The sequence below is a fragment of the Saccostrea cucullata genome, unplaced genomic scaffold (assembly GCF_032062105.1).
Source record: "Saccostrea cucullata isolate Sc308-1 unplaced genomic scaffold, CSIRO_AGI_Scuc_v1 ctg4374, whole genome shotgun sequence".
Taxonomy (NCBI): Eukaryota; Metazoa; Mollusca; class Bivalvia; order Ostreida; family Ostreidae; genus Saccostrea; species Saccostrea cuccullata.
The window spans coordinates 38,133-46,455 of record NW_026931064.1 but is presented as its reverse complement, the minus strand read 5'-3'; the positions used below and the strand labels follow the sequence as shown (position 1 = coordinate 46,455).

The following is an 8,323-nucleotide window of genomic DNA, read 5'->3' as shown; positions in this document are numbered from 1 at the left end:
ATTTGGACCTTTTTGCATTTCTCTCCAGATTGAGAGTCCTTCTCTCTTTAATATTGGATTATAAAGATCCAGCCGATCACGCAAATCTAGCTTTGCATCCCGATAGATCCAAGTATATGAAAGACTGTTCGTTTAAAGATCAAAATAATGATATTGTGTCGCGTTAAAACAAATAACTAGTAATTATTATAGGTACTTGATGTGTATAAATGGGAGTAGAAGGGGTTCGGTGTTTTAGAGGACAAGAATTTGTTCTCTGAGAATTTATACGCGCCCAAAATCGTCGTTTTGGGTGTATACTTTTTATCTGTCTATATGTTCGTCTTTGATATTTTTGAAACAGAAATACTACCCCAACAGCTCACGTCATTTCACATGATTATATATGAATCGAAGAACCAGTCTCCACGTCCCACATTGGGAATCTAACCTGCAACGTAAGGATAAACTCCTTACTCCCTGGTTCTGGAACAGACTTTTAACCACTACGGAAAAAGTTTTTCTAATTCATACAAACTAAACAAACTTTTATTCGGTGCAATGGAAATGTAATGATATGATCTGAAAGCAATTAAATTCTTCTGGCAGCCTTTGTATAGGTGCGAATGTTTTAGTTGTAATTATTTCAATAATTGCTTTGATGTTTTACCTATCTGGCATGTTCCATGTACACAAACTTCAAAAAATTCACAGTCTAAATCCTGAAAAAAACAGGTTTAATTGGTTAAAATTTAAATAAATATCATTTTTATCACGTTAAAGTTTGTACTATTTTAATTGTACAAATCATTGGAGTGCAGTCATGTTTTCAAAACAACACCCATATGAACATAAACCAAAATTACCAAACAAAGAATGTGTGTGAAATGTACAAGTGTTTAATTTCAAATTATAAATGCTTTTTAAACGAGTTTTACACAAGAACTTGTATTCTATTAAATTTGAAACCTCTTTTTGAACTTTGCGTTTTTACCAGTTCTTTTTCAAGTTATATTTACATTTTTTAAATTTTGGCTCAGTTGAAAGCTGTGCTCGTTTGTGCCTTCTTCTACGCTGAGCAATTCTCAAACCATCTTATTACAAAGCATCATTTGCTGAAGGGTATTGAAGATTATTAGTTTGTTCAAATGATGGATCAACTTAGCCAAGGACACACTGACGTTTTTCATACTAATTGTTAGTCCATTATTTATACACTGAATTGACGATTGATTTTTCCGTTAATTTCCGACCATGAGAAGAAGTAACGGAGGGTGTGACCGGTCAGCAGGGGATGCTAACTCCTCCATGGCACCTGATCCCACCTATGATGTTTCGGAGTTCCGTGTTTGCTCTGCTCCTATTTTGTATTGTTTTATTAAATTTGGATCTTGAATACTGTTCGTTATCTCCATATGTTTCACACAAAAGAGTTCCGATTCTATGGTATTTGTCTGCAGTTAGAGTGATCTGCTCTTAGATCTAAATTTCAAGAAATAGAAATTTACAATATATTACTCAATTTAAGTATTTTTAACATTTTAAAAGGCTAACATAAATTAATTGAATATATTATCTACATGTAATTTCTCACTGGAATATTATGATATGATTGCTTTAGAGGTTTTTGTAAGATTGAAACACCATAGGTTTATGGTGTTTGTAGTTTCATTCAACATACGAGGGTTGATCAAAAAGTAATATCACAATGCCTATATCTTTTTCTATTTGACGTCATATTATCAATAACAATATACCAAAAAGGCACGTATACAAATCTAATTAACATTGGAATTTTAGTTTATCAATATTAAATAAATTCATTTTACAGATGTTTAAATCATGAAACATAGGGAGTGTCGTTTCGTCACAACTTAACGTCACGAATACCTTTTTAAGACGAAAAGCACGAACATGTTAAAAAAGCATGAATACGACAAGGCTAGTCGCTTAATAATTTTTAAAAGACAAAATTGTCGTCATTTTCTTATCACCAGTTGAGAAATGATTGACGCCATAGCTGTTTTTTTTTATAATAAACCGTTTTACTTTGATTCTTTGAACAAAAGAAGTGTCAAAATTGGAAAAAACGCCACAAAAACCCGTAATGCATTTTGCATTTTTGCTTAAAAAATGAGGAAATTGTCAGTCAACACAGATACGTTGATAAATTAAATTAATTAAATAGTTAAAACACACACTGAAAAGAATCTTAATTAAAGTCTTGTTTATAGATCTATAAGTTCATCGATTTTTGGGAGGACGATGGAACATTGAATGATCAACACTGGAGAGGAAGACCAAAATATTGGTGTCTGATGTTGTGAAAAGAAATGCGTTATCTGTTATGTAAAGGAATATGAACACTTTATCCTATGGTACTCTTCAAAGAATTTAGACAGAGGACTTAATTATGAAAAGAGAGACTGTGCTGTGCGTACCAAAAATTCGTAAACGTACACGTGTATAATTTTTTTTTAATGTTAATCGTTTGAATGTATAACGGCGTGTATCTATTACAACCAAAGTTGCACATAGTATAAAATCCAATATTTTCACAAGTATAAATCACGTTGAATGGAAATTTTTATGCATGATTTGAAATTATAAAAGCTTTTGTCACTTATAATTTTGTGGTTTTAAGTCAACTAGTGTTAATTTTATCGTGACATTACTTTTGGATCAACCCTTGTACTTATTGTTAAAAATGTATACAATAACCTGAATTTATATCAAAACATACTTAAAGATAACTAATTGCCATGCAGTCAAATTTAAAAACTAGTGCTCAAAGGTATCTTACCGAACTGCAGTAGTTCCCTACAATAGAAAACAAATGCTGAAAAAATCTAGTGTTATATTGATGAACACGTCGTTTATTTGATCATGCTCTGAATACGGATTTGAATAATAACTTATTGCCAATTGGGCTTCTTGTTGTATCATAACATGCGAATTTTTTATGTGATTATATCTATCAACTTATAAAAAATCAAATTTTATTAAATTTTATTAATGCACAAAATTAGTATTTATTTATTGCTTAAACATATTTTATTACACATTCTCTGTTTACTTCAATTTTATGATATCGTATCAAAACATCGATTTTAAAATATTATTTTTAGAATTAGATACAAACAAATCAATATAGACGTTCTGATGTAAAACAATGATATATGTTTGCTTAGGCGGTATATGAATGAAAGGGATGGATAACAAACAACGGTCGATCTATAAAAAACTTATAAAAAGAAATATGGTATGCTGAGGACATGAAGACGGAAAATAAGAAATGGAAATATAACAACATACAGACGTGTTCCTATTGAAAGATTCTGACATGCATATCGATCTGATGCTTGTAAATCATAGAAACAATCTTGTTTTAAACAATTGTGTAAATTGACTTAGCATAACAAATATGATATTATGCATATGTTTTGAAAATAATGGATACGTTAAATCTAAATATCATAATAAATTGTGTTGACCTGTGATAATTGTAAAAAGGTAAAAAATACCTTGAATATTAATCTACTTCATGGTGAAAATAATTAAATATATTCCTCATAAATTCATTAAAAAAATATAGGTAAACAAATGTAGCTTTATTGATTGGTACATCGGCATACGTAAAGGTGCCACAATAAATAAGCTTTAATTTAATCTTTGTGTGAAAATTTCATTATTTTTCTACATTGTCTTTAAAAAATAATAAAAGAGATGTAGCCCTTTCATAAGGTCAATCCATAGAAAATAGACTTAACAGAAAAGCATATCGACCTCGCACTTTGTGATCAGGCATAAAAGGGATCAAGTAGTAAAATATTGGTTTAGAATGACTTTTCATACATCTTGTAATTAAATATAAAGGAAATTGTCACAGTATCAAAAAGACAGTAAAACTAATTGATCAAAAAGATTAAATTTGTCCGGTTTATATTAAAGCTAAGGTAAGATCAAGGTCATTACGTTTTCTCTTGACATTAAGAATTAAAAAAATACTCTTACCAATCATTCGATGCCTACTTCTATTTCGAAAGACGAAATGATATTACCATTTAGGATCTATAAGATGACACTGAATTTGACTACGGATTTTTCCATTATTTCCTGATCATGACAAGGTGCATACGGCGGGTGTGACCGGTCAGCAGGGGATGCTCACTCCTCCATGGCACCTGATCCCACCTCTGATGTTTCGGAGGTCCGTGTTTACTCTGCTCCTATTTTTTATTATTGTTTAATGGACTTTGAGATTGAATATTGTTCGTTATCTCCACATCCTTCTCATGATATACATGTAATCAAACTGACAAAAATAAATTAACTAAAATGAATATCCGCAATATGCAAATCCGAATTTTAACATTTTCTTTTTTTTATGAAATGTTAGGTACTAGTATCTATGTATGTTTCCACTAGTTATTTTTTTTTGTAATACTACAGTATTAATATAGATATTATTACAAAATATTTACATTCGCTGTATTTTTCTACTAAGCCAACTGTGAAATTGATTTGAAAGTCATTTTTGTGTATACTCACGCGTAGAAATATACACGGGGAAACGTGCGTTAAAGTGACGTCACAATGAGGCTGCAGCGACGTTAGTAAAAATGCAGCGATATAGGACAGCGAGAAATTCAAATATTGAGTATATTTTAGTTGCTTCCAAACATGTAAAATGTAAATATAAGGAATGTTTTTAAGTTTTGTGTGAATTATTGGTGTGTGAATCACACAGACTTGCATGTAGGCATATTTTTCATGAAGCGCTAGCGCGCTTCATGAAATATGCCAACGTGACAAGTCTGTGTGATTCACACACCAATAACTCACACAAAACTTAAAAACATTCCTTAAATATATCCATTAGAAATATTTAAACAATCTTGATTTGAGATTTTTCACGGAAAAGAGCAACAGCCACGTTGAGCCTTATTTGGCCCTGAGAATTTCTGAAAAATCAAAACCGCTCAGTTTAGGTTGCAAATGCAGTATTTATCACTTGGAGTGTTGGTGACCACGTACTGTAAACCAACTTTTATTCGCGACGACTTTATTTCGCGATTTACTGCGGCTACACTCGTTCGCGACGACTAATTTTCGCGATCAAACCGTTTTTGAATCTGTTGTTAATACAACAAAGACTTTCAGGACCGGTTCGCGGCGAGAAATATTCGCGATGACGAGGCTCTCGCGAACTTCGCGAAAATTTCTCGCACGCGAATAAAAGTTGGTTTACAGTATCTATTAATCATGACGTAATTTTATATTCTAGTCAATGCATTATGACGTCATAAATTGCGTCATTTTTCTCGTATCCTGTAAATTCCTTTGAAAATGACCTAAAGTTGAAACATTTTTTCAATATTTCATATAGAGCACAACCTCTGATCCAAAATATGCAAATACATTATCAAAGCTCTGTTTCTGAAGATCAAAAAACATGTTGTTTTTTTTGGATCGTGGGGTGTGCTCATATTTTAATTCTTTGCTGAAGGTAGTCAAATACCCATATTTTCTGCAAATTTCACGAACATTGCAATTTCTCAAAGCCTGCTTTCCAATATGAGAATTCTCAAAATGAAATTTTGTTATAGAAAATGAAAGCACCAAGTGTCTATTTCATTTTAATATATGAAATGGAAAAGAGGGTGATAGTTTATTAATTGATATAAGTACAGGACCATTTTATGCATAAGATGTGCTCTTACTCTTTAAAAATATGAATATAATAACTTGCACCTGCACCAATACGTATACATGGAGTATGATGGCGATATAAACGTGCTAATATATTACCGAGGAAAATGTTTGAAAAACATTTTATGACAAAATCATCTATTCAACTTTCTGTTTCTATAACTTTAATATGGATGCGATATGGTCTATTCAAGGTTATACATGTAGGTGTGTGCAAAAACCTAGCTGTGTATATATCTCAGCTGATTCGATACGCAAGAGCATGCTCTATGTATGAGCACTTTCTAAAACGATGTAAATTATTCGATACACAAGAGCATGCTCTACGTATGAGAAATTTCTAAAAAGATGTGAATTATTGACAAGCAAGTTGATGACACAAAAATATCAGCAGTCTCGTTCAAAGGCATCATTTTGTAAGTTCTATGGTTGATACAATGGCCTTGTCAGCAAAAACAATTTATCATTGAGTCAAATCATGACTGACTTTTTCATACTAATTGTTTGTCAGTTGAACACTGAATACACTGAATTGACTACAGATTTTTCCGTTATTATCTGATCATGACAAAGAGCACACGGCTGGTGTGACCGGTGAGCAGGGATGCTCACTCCTCCATGGCACCTGATCCCACCTTTAATGTTTCGGAGGTCCGTGTTTGCTCTGCTCCTATTTTGTATTGTTTTTTGGATTTATTGATTGATTGATTGTATATTATTTAACGTCCCTCTCGAGAATTTTTCACTCATATGGAGACGCCACCACTTGCCGGTGGAGAGCTGCAAATTGAGTGTCCTATACTCGTCACTCATGGCCATTGAACAGGGAGCGATCTTTTTTGTGCCAGCACCTACTGCGACACGGGACCTCGATTTATACGGTCTCATGCGAAGGACCGGTCTCCATATCCCACAGTGGGATTTGAACCCGCGACGTATTGATTGACTCCTTACTTTGCAACTCTAGAGCAGACGCTCTAACCACTGCGCCACGCCGGCGACTTGTTTTATGGATTTTGATATCGAATACTGTTCATTATCTCCATATCCTTCTTCAGTGAACTTGTAAAATGACACCGGAGAACATAAACGTTTTTCTTGAACTAACGTCAAGGGTGCGGATTCCAATGAAAAGATCTATTCGAAATGTCAATGGGGATTTTGTGACTTTACGGCACATACACACGGTCCAATGCATAAAGTGTAAGTAAGATTAAATATCTTTATCATGTTTATAGAGGATATTTTTTAGCTGATACCGGGTATAACGTAATGTAAAGGTATTTAATTTATGTTCATATAAAACATGATAAATGGAAAATAAAAAAAAGCCTTACAATATACAAGTTTTGCTTTAAATGATTTTGAAATGTTCCTGCAATTTAATTGTTAAATTCTGAAATGTTTAATACTTACACCAGGGCTTGCACATTCCGTCGACACAAACTAGATTCCCAGGACAATCCTGCAACAATCGCTAGGTTCAAAATCACAAATATTTAATTAATTATATCAAAATTTTGTTAATGTTTATCGAAAATACAAATATGTTTTTCTTATTCCAAAATAAATGAAACGGATAATCAGTTTATTTTTCATTATTTCATTCGATTATTTCATGTGTATGATTGAGTTATTGAGGAAAAAATATATATTGTGTAAAAAAATTAGTAGTTGAAATCAAAGTTTGAGATTTTATTCACTTATCAGATATACATACTGGAGGACATAGCGGCCATAGTGCACCGACACTTGAAAACGTTAATAACAGGATACTCAAATGAAAAATCATATCTGCTCAAATCAAGGCTCCAAAGCTAGAAAATACACAAATATGTGATTTTGACTATTCTATTTAGAAGAAATATTTTCCAAAACCATTGGACCGATACTTGCACAGTTTGCACTACACATAGATAAATAAATGGGTGTGAGTAATAATATTTTCCGTTTTCTGTCGGTCGGAATTTGACAAATTATTGAATTCGAGTTTTAAGAAAAATTATCGTGAAAACCACTGCGTTTTGAAGCATTGCATAAAGAAAACAGGCCCTGGAAGATTTGAATTTTGAATTAATGGGGAATAGCTTGCAGTCCTAAAATTGGAAAAAAAATCTGTTATAAGATGGCTCTTGCTGGATTTACAGTTAGATACCGTAATATATTGTACATAATACGTTTTCTCACATATTCAGTTAGAAGAATTACAATTTTACTTTTTATATTTATAAGACGATATACATGAATAAGAAAGTAGTCAGTAAGATAAAAATTATGATCACTATTAAGAAGCAAAATATGCACAAAATATTGCATTGTATAATTTTTAAAGTAAATATGAAGAAAAGATAAAATATCCAGTTTTTGTATCATTATTCAAATGTGATACATATAAGTTTTTTTTTCAAAATCAATTCAAAATAAACAATAACAAACGCATGGTATAACGCAAATGTTTCTTACAATGAAGATGAAGATGATGGAGTTACATTTAATGAGTTTATATAAATGAAATATGTGGAGATAACAAACAGTATTCGAGCTCAAAAGTCCATGGAACATTACAAATCAAGGAGTAAACGCAGATCTCCAGAACATCAGAGGTGGGATCAGGTGCCATAATAAAATTCAA

At 32.1% G+C, this 8,323-nt stretch overlaps 1 long non-coding RNA gene across 1 annotated transcript; it reads right to left on the bottom strand.

The window, feature by feature from the left end:
• Positions 1-8: 8 nt before the first annotated feature.
• LOC134231248 (uncharacterized) lies at positions 9-7,687 on the bottom strand. The gene is made up of 5 exons (XR_009984523.1): positions 7,412-7,687; positions 7,108-7,168; positions 2,783-2,799; positions 650-701; positions 9-430 (listed from the first exon to the last, which is right to left on the bottom strand). It is a non-coding gene; the product is annotated as an uncharacterized LOC134231248 (long non-coding RNA).
• Positions 7,688-8,323: the final 636 nt, after the last annotated feature.